The sequence below is a fragment of the Pelodiscus sinensis genome, chromosome 13 (genome assembly GCF_049634645.1).
Source record: "Pelodiscus sinensis isolate JC-2024 chromosome 13, ASM4963464v1, whole genome shotgun sequence".
Classification (NCBI taxonomy): domain Eukaryota; kingdom Metazoa; phylum Chordata; order Testudines; family Trionychidae; genus Pelodiscus; species Pelodiscus sinensis.
Window position 1 is genome coordinate 28158365 of NC_134723.1, and position 16218 is coordinate 28174582.

The 16218-nt window shown below is 39.0% G+C and overlaps 1 protein-coding gene across 8 annotated transcripts in view; it reads left to right on the forward strand.

Moving 5' to 3' along the window:
• The window catches only part of AMMECR1 (AMMECR nuclear protein 1), a 156783-nt gene that overhangs the window by 72750 nt on the left and 67815 nt on the right, over nucleotides 1–16218 (forward strand). The window contains exon 1 of one of the 8 annotated variants that reach the window (XM_075940922.1): nucleotides 5697–9122. The exons of the other annotated variants lie outside the window; for them this stretch is intronic. The gene's annotated coding sequence lies outside the window, so the exon portion shown is untranslated. Of the gene's footprint in view, nucleotides 1–5696; nucleotides 9123–16218 lie in introns of those variants that run through there. 8 annotated transcript variants of the gene reach the window in all.

The following is a 16218-nucleotide window of genomic DNA, read 5'->3' on the forward strand; positions in this document are numbered from 1 at the left end:
CAATTTAAGCCCACTGCTTCTTGGAGATTAATGAGAGCAGTTTTTTCTCCCTCCTTCTTGAAACAAATATATTTGAAAACTATCATCATGTTCCCCCTCCCCTCAGTCTTTTCTTTTTCAGACTAAACAAATCCAGTTTTTCTAATCTTTCCTCATGGGTCATGTTTTCTAGACCTTTTATTATTTTTGTTGCTCTTCTCTGGACTTTTTCCAATTTGCACATATCATTACAGACACATGGCACCCAGAGCTGGACACAGTACTCCATTTGAGGCCTTAACAGCACGGAGTAGAATGGAAGAATTACTTCTCATGTCTTGCTTACAAAAACACCTCGCAACACATCCCAGAAAGATGTTTGCGCTTTTTTTAAAAAAAAAACAGTGTTACACTGTTGATTCATTTAGCTTGTGATCAACTGTAACAGCCCTATCTGCAATATTCCTTTCTAGGCAGTTATTTTCCATTTTGTAAGTGTGCCACTGATTGTTTCCTCATAAGTAGAGTACTTTGGATTTATCCTTATTGAATTTCATCCTATTTACTTCAGACCATTTCATGCAGATCATTTTGAATTTTCATCCTATCCTCCAAAGCACTTGCAAACCCTCTTAGCTTTGTATCGTTCATAAACTTTATGTATTGTTTGTACCATTATCTAAAAAATTTAAGTTATTGAACAAAACCGGACCCAGGACCAATTCCTGCAATATCCCATTTGATATGCCAGTTCAACTTGACTGTGAATCACTGATAATTTGTGTCTCAGAATGGTTTTCCTAACAGTTAAGCAGCTGCCATGTAGTTGCTCCATGTAGGCTATATTTCTCTAGCTTTTCTATGACAAGGTCATATGAGACAGTATTAAAAGCCTTACTAATGTCAAAAGATACTACATCTGCTGCTTCTCCCTATGCACAAGACTTGTTGTTCTATCAAAGAAAGCTGTTCTGTTGGTTTGACACAACTTGTTCTTGACAAATCCATACTGTTATTTATCACCTTACTATTTTCTAAGTGTCTGCAAATTGATTCCTTAATTATTTGGTCCATTAACTTCCCAGTCTCTGAAGTGAAGCTGACTGTCCTATAATTCCCCACATTGTTGTTGTTCCTCAACAAAACAAACAGCAGAGGGTTCTTTATTGACAATAAAGGGAAGGTAAAAAGCAAAGGTCTCTTGAGGGGTGGAAGTTTTTTGTCACCAAAACTGGGTGTTTTTCCTGACAAAAGTCCCATTGTAGTGGGCTTTACGGGGTGAAAGTTTTGTTTAAACTGCTTGACTTGTGTTGATGCAGCCATGTTGCTAAAAGCTGTGTAGTGTAGACAAAACCTAAATGAGGGCAGACAGGCTGTTTTACAGTGTAGCATTCTCCCTTTCAGCTCATTCTTACAATTAGTGCGCCAAGAACTGAATGACTTGAGTGGAAAATACAATCTATTAAAAAAAATTGCCTCTAACAGGGTGACAGAGACCTACAGTTTTCAATTTCATAAAAATTGCACCATAATTTGGGCCCATCACACTCATGCTCAGTGTTCAGCTCTGGTCACCTCATCTCAAAGATTTAGCAGAAATGGAAGTGATAGGTGACACAGATCTAGGTATTTAACCTATCCATTGCCACAGTATCTAAATTAATGTAAAATCTTTGTGTAAGGAGAGGATGAAAAGATTGAGATTGTTTAGTGCAGCATGAAAACTGTTAAAAGCAGATATATACAAAAGCATCGAAGGTAAAGGTAAATTGCAATTTGTTTCTTTTCATACTAGAAAACCAAGGAGGCATAGAGTAAACTCAGAAGAAATTTAAAAGTACTGCAGATACACATTTAAAGAATTATGAGTGCAAAAATACACTTTTAACTTATGCGACTTGTTGGCACAAGATTTCATTGATGCTAATAACTAAGCAGGATTAAAATATAGATTTTAAACATTTAGGAGGCACCTGGCTTTTGTGATTCATTCTTCAGTCACCTCAAGGCTGAGTTACCACAGTTTATCCCTACATTGGGCTGTACTTTAACATGTAAACTTGAGTTGGTGCAGAAAGCAGCTGCCCAGTTGCTAAGCATATTATTGGGAGCACATGAACTAGGGATATGAATGTTTTACCATTTAATCCGGTAAGCCTCACCCTTAATGGGTGTAGCTTACCGGTTAAGGTTAACCAGTGAGGGCTGGAGCAGTTCCCTGCCTGCCACGGGCAGGGAGCTGCTCCAGCCCCACGGGGCATCCCGCTGCCAGCAGGGGATGCTCTGGCATCCTGGCTGGAGCAGCCTCTGTCCATGGTGGGCCTGGAATGCCAGAGCAGCCCCTGCCTGCCGGGCGCCTTGGCCCGCCAGAGGCAGAGGCTGCTTCAGCCTGGCCAGAGCTTCTCCTCTGCCCTGCATTTAATTGATTAACCAATTAAACAGGATTTTACATCCCTAACATGAATTCTGTGCTCTATGATGTTTGCTGACTGCTACCAATTTTTCTGGAGGAATTTTCAGGTGTTTGTGATCTGCCTTCCCTGAACCATGATGCTTTACAGTAGTTTTGTCTGAAAACCATGTCAAAGATGTTCAGGAGCATATACATCTTGTATGCACATGCTTACTAATGGGCTATTTTGCAGTTGTCTTGTAGTTTTGAAGCCTCGTATGCTTGGCATTCCCAGAGACAGGGTACTGGATTATGAAGGCCACTGGTCTGATCTCATCCTGTAATCCTTATGTGCAGGTACTCTCTCAATTATGGCTCTCCTACTTTGAAGGGGAAAGTATTAAAATATTGATAGTGAATGAAATCTGAGCTAAGAATTTCTTAATTCTTTAACGTCCTATTTAAAAGCAAAAGTCCATGCACTAAAATCAGATTTGAGACCTTCAGACCTGTTATTGATTAACCTGCCCTGCCTCCCCAGTAGCCAGATGACAAACATTACTCCAAGGGATGTGCTGCTTATGCAGCCTTGTCATCTTGAATTTGTAGGGGAAGGAGCTACAGACATATGCGTTCTTTTAATGTTTGAGGATCCAATAGAAATTTATCTGAAAGAGATTATCCTAGCAGGCCAGAATTATCTGCAAAACCCTCTTGGCCATAAAGCTTGGGTCTTTAGAGAAGACAAAAACCTCCTAGAAGGGCTTCACTAGAGAAGGATCAGCAATGTTCAAGTACTTCCAGAGATGGAGCCTCTATTGGATCTAATAAAAAATGCATTTAAAAGAGGCACTTACTAGTAATTGGGCACTGTGCTGCTTCTTCTCTGTATTAGAATGATTTGGGGATCATTCTGTTCTTGCTGAACTGTTGTTGCTTAGAATGGATGCTTTGGTGAATGGAGTTTCTTTCAAGGTGTTTCCCTTGTTTGCAAATGAGTCACTGTTGGATCCCATGTTAGACTTGATCCATCAGTTGCTATTTGTTCCTCCTGGTTTGTCCAAAGCGGCTACAAGACAGCTCCTCGGTAGAAACCTTTTCCCAGGTGCTTTCCTGCCTATGGGTTTTATTGGTCACAATATCCACCTTCATTGTTTCTTGGCCTGTTAAAGAAGGAATCCTTTCTAGAAATTGAATTGGGTGAGACCAAGGCACTACCTTTCAAGAATTCAATGGTCTTGCAGCAAGAGGGAGTCCAGTCTTCTGATTTTCTGTCATCCTTTTAGGTGATAAAGATATTCTCCAAGTGATGCTTGAAAAATAGCTTCTGCTCTAGATGCTCTATTTGACCTTAGTTCCATTTAGGCCACTGTTCTGCAGATGACTGAGAAAGATAAGGGAGTCTTCCATATCAGAGAAGACCTTTGGGAGACATACAAGAAAGTGTGTTGCTATGGCGTCAAAAAAAATCAGATTAATTCTCAAATTAAGTCTCAAATGATCAAGCTTTTATGGCAAGATACAGTTTTTCTCTAGTTTAATTTACTTTGAATAGATTCCTGTCAATAAAAAAGAGAGGATTTTTGGAGCTAATTAGGAAGCTTTATCTGTCCAAACATTCCCATATTCAGTCCCATAACAACTAATACAGATGTTTGGTCTTTAGTCATATCAGTAATTGTCCATAGAAAAACCTGGTTAAGAACTTCAGATCTGTCAATAAAAGCTTAGCTTATTACTGTCTGATTCTTCAAATGGGAGTGAAACTCTTAACGTTGTAAAACTCTTAGGTTGATGAGATTTTGGGGTGGGGAAGTGAATGAAAGCAACCAGGAGGAGTAATGATAGCTACTTATAAATCTAAGCTACTTTTCTAGTGGAAAGAAATGGACCTCCTGATATTAGAGAAAGCATAATTTGATCATATCTTCATGAATCTCTCGTTCTCGCTGCTTGATACTGTAACAAAATCAGATGCCCTGTTTGGAAGAGCTGCACTGCATTCTTCAGCTAGCCAGCTCTCTTTAACCCACTTGGGGATGGTTGCTAGCTGGTCTCCTACAGTGCAACTTTAACAATAAGTGCTGTCAAGAAGAATGAGGTTATTTACTGAAATAATTTGTTTTCCATATGTTTGCTTTGGCAGAGCAAACTGACTATCCCACTTATCCTCTGCTTTGGAGTTAGATTTATAAAATCCTGGAGGCAGAGGGGAACAGAGGGAAATGTGTGTCTCTGCAGAAGCAATATGTTTAGAAAACAAGTGTAATTTATGTAAGTAAACTGACAGAATTGAAGTTGCTCAGTAATTTATATGGCCCACGCCTCTTCCCACGTCCCCCCTTGGCTGCAAATGGCGAACCATGCCAATGGGAGCCCTGAGGTTTTCAGGTTTCTCAGAATGGTTTAGCGGACCACTTTGAGAAAAACGGCCTTAAGGGTTGTTAAGAGACAATTCTATAACCACTAGTATTGAGATTCTACCTCTTGGCTCTAGCTAACTTACAAAACAGGTTTTTGATAGGCAAGGCCAGAACCCAGTTACTCATAAGGACAAAGGAATTCTGGAAGTTTTAAAAAAAATAATGTCTCAAGAAAAGAGACTGTTTTGGGGGAACCAGACTGACAGCATTTGGGGGTGTCTGAAGAAGCTATGCCTGACTGGTTCCCCATCGGGGATGGGAAGACATAAGGTAAGACAGACATGCATGTAGACTTTGTTTTAAACCCTTTTTTGCTAAATGCTTTGTTCCTATATTAAAATAAACAATACTTTGGTTTTAAGAAGGCTGTTTGGTCACAATATACGCCACTGGTCAGATTCCTGAAGAGAAGAACAGTAATTGCTGGAGCCAGTTGGACCTGCTGGGTAAGCACAGTTAATTAACCAAGCTCTGTGCAAAAGTTCCTTGTGAGAGAATTGTACTCTAGGGGTATGTCTACACTTCTCCCCTAGTTTGAACTAGGGGGGGTAATGTAGTCATACGGAGTTGCAAATGAAGCGCGGGATTTGAATTTCCCGGGCTTCATTTGCATAAAGCCGGCCGGCGCTATTTTTAAATGCAGCTAGTTTGGACCCCGTGCCGTGCGGCTACACGCGGCACGGACTAGCTAGTTCGGATTAGGCTTCCTAATCCGAACTAGCTGTACGCCTCATGGAACGAGGTGTACAGCTAGTTCGGATTAGGAAGTCTAATCCGAACTAGCTAGTCCGTGCCGCGTGTAGCCGCACGGCACGGGGTCTGAACTAGCGGCATTTAAAAATGGCACCGGCCGGCTTTATGCAAATGAAGCCCGGGAAATTCAAATCCCGGGCTTCATTTGCAACTCCGTATGACTACATTACCCCCCCTAGTTCGAACTAGGGGGGTAGTGTAGACATACCCTGGGATAGGTATAAGCAAGTGGTATGACACGTGAGTAGATGTACAGAGAGACAAGAAGGGGGACAGAAGTATAGATAGCCTTGTAGCCACAATAACCTCTTTATCAAGGAGTTTATATAGATTACTTTGATAATCCATTAAAAGAAGGTTGGCTATTGCAGTTTAATTGCTGCTTATTCTGAAGTAAAATAGATTATGGAAATTGTTGACTTTCCATTGTTGTGGGATAAAGATTTAACAAGACGTTTGTCCTTTAGAAACTTTGATTAATTGATGTGCAAATTAAATACTGGGAAAATAATTTTGCCTGCTGGGTTTGTTCTTCAGACTAAGCTTTGTTTGAGCTGCTTTCCGGTGTAACAATTGAATTGGAATTTGTTTAGGATTTGCTTAGGAATTCTGAGGTTTATTATATAATGTAACAAAAGCCTACATTTACATTCTTGTGAAATTGCTGGGTTTTTAAAGTTTTAAAGTTTTGTGGCAGACCTGTTGCAGTATACTATGTGTTGAATCACATGTTACTCTGAGGTGATGTGTATCTTCTACACAAAGTAATGGTATACTTTTCAGAATAAAGTTCTTTATTCCTATATATTACTGTATTACCCCACTAGCGACACATTAAAGATTGGACTGTCATGCACAAACTTTATCAGTTGTAGTGCATGAAAACTTAATATGCAGACTGGTATTTTCCTGTGTTTCCAGCTTGGTGTATTTGTCAAACATTCAATCATTTAAAATAATTCTTATTGAAGATTTTATATTTATAATTATAGATGAGGAAGTGTTGGCTTTTGTATTTGTCACTGTGGAGTTTGAAAGTGTCTGTCTAGTTTGGAAGCAGTGTTTCAAGATTTGTTAGGAAGCTCTGTAGTCTTTTTGCTTAATGTCAGTGCTGTGTATTTGGAGAATTATTTGACAAAAATCATACAGTGTTGAATGGTACAACACTGCAACATTATGAGTAGTCCCGTGAAAAACGAGCTGATTCCACAGGAGTATGGGTGTCAGGACTCTTTAAAGTGAACATTTGTAAAGAGGTCAAATTTATGTCAGTAAAGAATTGCATTTGCTAAGCAAAAACTGCTATGAACATGCAATTAGTGCTTTCATAATTTTACCAATCATGTATTAATTTAAAAAACTCATATCTTAGACCAGAGGTAGCCAACCTGTGGCTCGCAAGCTGAATGAAGCTCTTCACCCCTGAAAGTGCGGCTCGCAAAGCCTCCCCTATGGCTCGTGAAGCCACCCCATGTGCCCCTACAATCGGCCTCCGGCTCCCTGTGCTCACTGGTGCAGGGGAGCCGTTTGGCGTGTCAAGATGGTGGTGGCTGATGGGAGCCTGATGTGGCCAAAAATCCTGCCCGTGGTTTTTAAAAGGGCGACGTCCTTTTATTTTTTTCTTCCTTCCCCTAAACAATTCAGTCTCTCTTCGTTTAATGGGTTGGCCACCCCTGTCCTAGACTGTGTTTGGCATTAACTGACAAAATATGTAAAATGTATTTAAAAACACTAGAGTGGACCAACAGGAACTTTTTAGGTGCAACTCAGAGAGGGCATACTGAAAGATGGAACCTATTCTGTGGAAGTAATATGTTTATTAATGCCAGTTGACTTAAATGTAACTTTAGCACTTGTTCTCTGTATGCCACTGAAGCATTGTCCCAGTGGAAGCTTTCTATTTTCTACTACCAACCTAAATTATATTATTTTATGATGCATGAAATTAATTTACTCCAAGGCTAAAATGAATTCTCATTCTTGAGAGGTTGTCTCTACTGAGGAGATTTTTTAAGTTTAGTTTTATATCTTTATCTAGTCTGATTTTAAAATGCCACTGATCCTATTTTTAAACATTTATAAACATAATTACACACTTAAAAATCTCAGAGAGACAGCCGTGTTGATGTATGTTAAGTGCGTTAGTGTTTCTCCATGCATCTGACAAAGTCGTTTTGACCCACAAAAGCTTATGCCCAAATATATGTTAGTTTTTAAGGTACCTTGTTTTTTACACTTCAAAATGTGTTTTTCTTTGGTCTAATATTTGTAGATTCAGGTATCTTTTGACCTAATATTATGTTGTAGAGTTATTGAATGTGATGAAGTCTTCATATTTAAGTTAACATGAAAAGTATACAGGTATGTTTTCTGAAAGAATAGAATAGGTTGTAACTCTCTAGCCCAGCACTCTCTGGTCTGGTAATATCCATGGTTCCAGTTAGCTGGATGTCCAGTTATGGGTGTGGCCAAGTTTCCCATGGGTGTGGCCCCACAAAGTTTGTTTACAGCCATCTGTCCTGGGTCTCAGTGTTCTATGCTCTAATTTACTCCTAAATTTCTACTAAGAGCCCAGTAATCAATGGAAGGGTTGGTAAGCTCTTGGACAATATTGAGCTCCCATGGCAAATCCTCTGGTTCTGCACCAATCAAGTCCAAGGGTTCTGAACAAGAGACGTTCAACTTGTATACTGGCTGAACCTGAGCTGTAGTGTGTCCTTCAAATGGCTGGCAGCTGGACATATTAGTAGTACAATTGAGTGTGAGTAGTTCCAAATCTCCTGCCGGTTGCTGTAAATATTTCAGATTAATGTGAATTAAGTAACAATGCCCCATAAGCAGAAAATTAATCTGAAATTTGCTAAACCTTCTTGATTTTGACTAACTGCTTCTGGTAGAGCTTTGACCTTTAAGGATTGCCTCTACTACCTGTCTTCATAAATGCCTTGGTTGACTGTTTCAGATAAGAGTTTAGTGGAACCTATTTTTCTGCTAAAATACTGACTTTTTGCTTGAATTATGTGATTTTGGGGAGCTGCGGCAGAAATACTAATCAACTGAAAGAAAAAAAAAGTATTTTGTTTTCACAATAAGTGTAGCTTTTCCTTTAAGGGAAAAATGGGTAAGGAATCTAAAGGTGGGAGTAATGAATATTAGTCCAGTAAGCTCCAGTCAGAAGTCTTTACAAAAGGCATGTTCCTGTGAACCTATCTTAAGTGTTAATATGCGCGGAGCATACTGTAGTTTGTCAAGCAAGTTCTAAGTTGTCTCTGAACTTACTTGCTTTCTTGCATCAAAGACAATACTAATGCGAGTAGCTCAAAGTTGTCAAAACTGTCATGTCATCAAATTTGCCTTTCAGTTTTTAAAAACAGATGAACGAAGGAGACTTCCAGTGGCGTTGGGGCGGGAAATTAATTTTAAGGATATAGCAAATAGATGTTTTTGCAACTATTTGTAGTGAATGGACCTCCATTCTTTTCTTTTACAGTGAGGTGATTATGAGAGCTGCTATATTTGAATTTCTTTATATTCTGCAAGGTTTTTGGAGGCTAAGTCTTCCCCAACCATAGCAGGTAATGTTCCTAACTAAAGCTAGCAGTTTCCAGTCAAACCTGTTTTAAAGTGTATATCCAAAATAGATAAATAATATTCACACGAGGTGCCTAAATGTGGCAATTAAAACTAGTTCTGTGCTGGTCAGATTCTTGAGTCTGCAAGTATCTTGCTGTAATTACAAGCTAGGACAGGATGTGCTTTTGGAGGATGGGGGTGGAGGGGAATGAGGCATATATTACCTTCATGCCATTTAAACTTTGAAGTTGGGACATTATATTGTCAAACTTCTTGATTGAATGCCTTGCTTTGTGTTAGGAATACTTCTACTTCTGTGGTTTGTGATTGGGAATGATTATAACTCATTCATAGACCTATGCATGTCAGCAGAACACTTTGTGTGAGTTGCAAGACATTCATTTATCTGTGTTCCTGGTGTCTTTGGATATGTCTACACTGCAAAACAAAAAGTCCCTGTGGCAGTGAGTCTCAGAGCCCAGGTCAACTTTCTTAGGCTCTCTCAGTGAGAAGGGAGAGTTTCAGAGCTAGGCTCTGCCTGAGCAGGAATGTCTGTACAGCTTTTTTTTTTTTAAACTCTGTAGTGCAAGCCCAATGGGGAAATTTCCTGCCATTGAGGTGGGGGGAGGTGGGAGTACGTTTGTTTTCCTTCTGTGTAGCTGTACCCTTTATTAACTTGATCAGATCTGTATGTTGAATCAGTATGGAGCCAGGGTGAAGATTGGCAGTTCTTGCTTCTTAGACAGTGCACAGATTGCAGTTATCAAAGGAAAGCTGAAGTTTCTAATTTTTGTGGTAGATAAGCCAGCTACCCTTCTATATGTATATACCAGGCCTTATTTTAACAACTTGGCAGTTTGTGAATTTTTCTTTGTTGAAATATTCAATTTTTAAAGAGCATAAAGAGATTTCATTTTAATGACTTGCACATGTCCTCAAAAGAATCCATCTACTATATATTTTGAAAAGTTCATTTGAGGATTTGTTTGTACAAAATACACTTCGTGATTACCAAATTTTGTATAAACAACCCTGCCACTGAAATTAGCTGAATGCACTATTTTTTATACCAGAATGTGCTGAGTTAAATTATATTTTTGGTTTTCATTGGGGAAAAAAGTCATGACTATTATGATTAGAGTTCATAAAATATGTTTGCTAACAAAATTAAAATTGAGTTACCTATTCAACTGTCCTTTTAGTGCAAATCAAAAATTTACTGTTACAAATCACAGAATAATTCAAATTAGTTATAGAAAGAGTAGTGGAAGCTGTACGAGTTTCTGATTCAAGTTGACTATATATGGTAATTATTCAATAAAATGAATAATGGTTGAAATTGAAATCCTACAAATTTAAAACTGTTCTTTTACCTCCCTTTTGCAAACACATTAATAAAAAATTCTATTACATATATTTAATCTCTTGAACTTTCCCATAAATGTAATCTACTTAAAATGACTTTGACTAATCAACGACAGGCCTCACTTGCTAGTGTAACACTGTTTTAATAAATTAAGTGACAAATTAATTTGAGGAAGAAGGATTATTTTTCTAAGGTATATCTGAGTATGTGATAGAGTAGTGTACCTTTCTTTAGGTGAGAGTTATACTCTGGGAGATAATAGTTTTAAAAATTTAAAATGACACTGAATTGATCAGTTAATTTTCACAAGTTTATAAAATGTGGATGTTTCTATTCTGCTTCATAATTGTACAATTGGGGAAAAACAGTTTGTCTAACAATATGTCAGAGTATAAATCTGAACAGTTGTATAGTGTAAATATACATAGTTATTAATTGTACTAATGTTATAGGCTATGTTAATTTAATAACTTAAAATATGCTGGCACTGGTACTCATTCTTGGTTGCTTCTGATGTTGCTGCAAAGTTTCTTGTGGTACATATCTTAAATTGAGTACATATAACAAATTTGTTGAATAGTCTTTATAGATTAAATATGAGCTATCATTCAAGTTCTGAAACTTAAAATTAGGGCTGTCAAGTGATTAACAATTAATTGGGATTAATAGTATCAATAATCACACTTAATAGAATATCATTAATTAAATATTTTTGGTTTTTTTTTCTACATTTTCAAATATATTGATTTCCATTAGAACACAATACAAAGTGCACAGTGCTCACTTTATATTTATTTTTATTACAAATACTTCCACTGTAATAAACAAAAGAAACAGCATTTTTCAATTAATCTAATATGAGCACTATAGTGCAGAATTATGAAAGTTGAACTTACAAATATAAAATTACATAAAAAAATTAGTACATTAAAAAGTAAAGTCCACTCAGTCCTACTTCTTCTTCAGCCAATCGCTCAGAGAAACATGTTTGATTATAATATACAGAAGATAATGCAGCTTATTTCTTGTTTACAATATCACCAGAAAGTGAGCACAGGTGTTTGCGTAGCATCATTGTAGCTATCGTCACAAGATATTTGTGTGCCAGATGTTCTAAAGATTCATGTATTGCTTCAGGCTTCAAACATCATTCCAGTAGGGGTGTCATAGTGTTGTTAAATACCCAATTAACTGATACGTCTGGGCTTATCGATTAGTCTTATTGACAACTTGCATCCCCCCTTTGCTGTCTCTGTATTGGAGGCAGAGGATGGTGGGCGGGAGAGGTGGGAGCCAGTACAAGCAGGAAGCCATCTTTCAAGTCAGCTCCTCATATGTATTGGTTCACGCAAGCTGCTCCCCACTCTCCACTGCCTCTATCACAGGCAGCAGTGGGGTTGGGGGAGCTGATACATGTAGGGAGCTGGCTTTTAAGTCAACCTTCCTCATGTGCCAGCTCCGCAGAGCCTCCTGTCTCCCCTTTCTGCCTCCCACAGTGGCAGCGAGGCGGGGCAGGCAAGAGCTGATGCGAGGGGGGAGCTGCCTGCCCCCACCTCACAAGGGGCACTGAATGCTGCTCTATGGGATGCTGAGCAGATTCTGTCCCCAAGGAACTTGGACCCCCCGTGTATCAGAGGCAGCAGCGCAGGGCAGCAGGGGGCTCTTCAGGAGTGGGGGCTGCCAACCCCACCTCTGGGGACTGTCGAATTGTCATGTAACTGATAATAGTTGATGCAGTTACACGACTATTCATTTAATCGCTAGCTAACAAACCTACATTCCAGAGGATGTATGTCCATGCTGATGACGGGTTCTGTTTGATAAATCAAAACAGAGCAGATCAACACATGTTCATTTTCATCATCTGAGTCAGATGCCACTAGTAGAAGGTTGATTTTCTTTTTTGGTTGTTCAGGTTCTGTAGTTTCCATATAAGTGTGTTAAACCTTGGGTCACGAGCTATAGCTGTTTTTAGAAATCTCACATTCTTACCTTCTTTGTGTTTTTTCAAATCTGCTGTGAAAGTATTCTTAAAAACAAACGTGCTGGGAGATTGAAGTCACATGAACTATATGGCAGAATGCAGTTTAAAACAGAATAGGAGACATACAGATTTAGTCACAAATTTAATTTAAAAAATGTTAATGAGCATCATCAACATGAAAGCATGTCTTCTGGAATGGTGATGGATGGACTCAGGGGCATATGAAGATTTTACATATCTAGCACATAAATACCTTGCAACTCCAGCTATAAAAGTGTCACATGAACTCTCTCACTTTCAGGTGATATGGTAAATAAGAAGTAGGCAGCAGTGTCTCCCTTAAACAAACTTGTTTGTCTTAGCAATAGGCTGAACAAGAAGTAGGACTGTGTGGATTTATGGGCTCTAAAGTTTTACATTGTTTTGTTTGAGTGTTATCTAACCAAAAAATTTTTACATTTGTAAGTTGAATTTTCACGATAAAGAGTTTGTATTAAATTACTTATATGAGGTGAAGTGAAAGGTGCTATTTCTTTATCTTTTACAGTGCAAATATTTGTAATTAAAATATTGAGCACTATCTACTTTGTATTGTGTTATAATTGACATTAATATATTTGAAAATGTAGAAAAAAACCTCCAAAATATTTAATACATTTCAACCAGTATTATGTTAACAGTGCAATTAATCGATAGCCCTACTTAAAATGCCATCTTCTATAGCTTTATTATTTTGGGTTGGGAGGAGATGGATTTTTGAATGCTTTTATTACTGCAGTGCCTACAGGCCTCAGCCAGGGCCCCATTGTGCTGGTCATTGTATAAACACATGGAGGGGCACACCTTCTGTCCTGCAGAATTTACAATCTAAAAAACAAAACAGAATTGTATAAATTTTCTATCCCTTCTCCCCAAAGTGATCAGTGATGGACATATGGCATATTAGTCCTGGTCTTTGCTTGTTTTTATGTGAGCGGAGGCTGATGGTACAAGTGGGGAAAAGGAAGATGGATTTGAGCCTGCAGATCATGCCCACTGATGGGGGAATAATGATGGGGTTAAGGGAGTCAGCTGTCCCAGGCTCTGAAAGAGGTCAACTGCCCCAGGGCCTGGAAGTTGTAAAGGGCCTGAAGCTCCAGACTGCTGCTACTGCATCAGCAGCAGCACCCAGAGTCCTGGGCCCTTTAAATCACCGCTGGAGTGCCGTGTGTGGTACTCTGGGTGGCTCTAAGGGTTGGGGGAGTCAGCATGGTACTCTGTGGGCAGTGCTGAGGGCTGCCTGTCCCTGCCCCTTCCACCTGAGGCCCCCGTGTTCTGGGAGCACGGAGCTGGGCTTCCACCACCTTGCTCAAGGATCCAGCTTGTCTGTCTGCTCCCCTGCTGGAAATGAATAGAAAAATATGGATGGAAGTGAAAGGGTGGGTTGGGGAGTTGGAGGAATGGGAAAGAGGTGAGGAAGAGATGGGGGACTGGGTGGAGGAATTGTGAGAAGGAGAATAACAGGTGGAGAAATATGGGTCTGAAGCAGCAGACGTTCAGAAGCCTGACAGAGGCAAATACAAACTAACAATCAATAGCTGCTTGAAAAAATTAGAAAAGTGATGGATTCAAGATTGGAGGTATTAAAGATGCCTGGTGGTGATAGGGGGTAGAGTGATCAGGGGAGTGAAGTCCCAATGAAGCTTCTACTTTTTCTCTTGTGAGAAGCGACACATAGAGTTGGCACCATAAGATTTCTCCAGATACTTGACCTGATAGTGGAGGAGAGGCAGTTGGGATCTAACACGTGGGAAGATGTAGCGACTTGGGAAGCCCATGCTCACCAGCACTTTTCTCAACCTAATCAGTAATATCTACAGTGAATAGTACTTCCTTTCTTTTAGTTTACAAATGTATTCCTCACTTTATCACTACATTTGGATGCATCATATTCAAAATTACTTAATTAGAATAGTATAGGGCTGGCAATACACATTGCATTAATATTCTGAGAGTACTTGTTGTGGACACTAAGATAATAGAGTGTGAGCAGGGGTAAGACACCAGTGGGAAGGTCTTTTAGAAAAACTAACATTCTGATTGCTTATAGGGTTTTTCATGCTTTATGGTATTGGATTTTTATTTCTATCAATGAAAAACAAACTGTAGCCCTAAGCGTAGCCAGGGTTTGAATAAAATTACAAACATTTACAAGAAAGAGGAATCCACCTGCTATCCATAAAAAGAGTGAGGAGCCAAGGAAGTATTAAGGTGAGAAGCCCAGACATCTTATGTTGTGATTTCAGCCAGGTTACTCAGGGGACTCAGTCCGGTGCTATCAGAGCCAGTGAATGTGGGGGTCTGTCCTCCAGATGCTGAAAGGAAGAAAATGTCTTCTCCCTTTCGCCACTCCACAGCTTCCTGGCTGCTACAAAGGGAAGGGTGGATCTTCAATTTGATTCCACACCGTCTCTTCTCTCGCATCTTTGTTACTCTGTACCACCCTCCTCTTCCCTTCTCTGTGGGTGTGGGAGGTCTGCCATTGCTCATAGCTTTCTCAGGAAGCAATATGAAACTGAAATGAGTAATAGTTTCCTTGCTGCACCTGTGATTCTGAACAGTGAAACTGAAATTGACTCAAGTTTTAATTTCATGTTGCCCTTAAGCTCATCAGCAAAGGTGTTGGAGCAGCCTCTGCAGTCTCCAGTGATACTGCATTGGCTTGCATGCTGTTCGCACTTAGAAAGTTATCTTTGCAGCCATGTGGGCTAGAAGTATTTTGAAGCTTTTAATTAAAAATAAGAGAACTTTGCTCTTGTAGAAGGCTTAAGGCCTTTCACCTGCCAGGCAAACCTGCCCACATGCTAGTGGTAAGAACAGCTTTTTATTTTGAATTCTCTCCCATCTTCTGTTAGTATCTTGGGAATTAAATCTTAATTTAATTTCTTTATAAATTTTTGTGAAGTCTTTATAATACATAGGGTTTGATAGATATGACAGTTTCTTACTTATGGGTCTCTAGTTTGACTCCATAATTAGCTATCATCCAGAAGGATTGGTGTGACAGCTGTTGAATCTATACAATAGTTTGATTGTCTAGGAGTTTCTAGTGGTCGTGTCTAGTGGCCTAGTGGTTTTCTATAAAAACAGCTTGCCTGTGGGCAGTCTTAGCAGAGAAGCCAACTGGAAGCTCAATGGAATATGAAGACTGAGAAATGCACTGTTTTTTAATTCAGTTGAATGACTATAATTTGAAACATTCTCACCAGTCAACAAACCATCCTGGCTCATGTAAACTTGTTCTAAAAGTACTTATTCCAATTATTGTATTATCATTGTATTTTGTACATATGGTTCCAAACACAGTTGGGGAGGTGTGTTTTTTAGTGTTTAAAGAGTAGTGTGTATTTTGTAATAAATAGGATCAGTATTGCATGAACATTTACAAAAAAAGCTTTAAGACTGCTTGCTAAGTTCTGTATAGTAAAATAACTCATATATTCATAAGCATAAATGCTGCAGAATGTCTCTTTAGATGGTGCAATGGTTATAAGACTTGCTTTGAACAAGTGCAGTTCCAGTAGTGCTAGAAACACTCAATTATAAACTCGCATGTGTGCTGGCAGCATCAGAATGGACTTAAACATAGACAAGGCTAAAGTTTGATTCTGCTCCGAAGTCTTGAAAATGCCATTGTGGGTTTCCTTTATTTGATGACCCTTAAGACAATAAATAAATATGCTTATTTTACAAGTAAAACAGTTTTCCA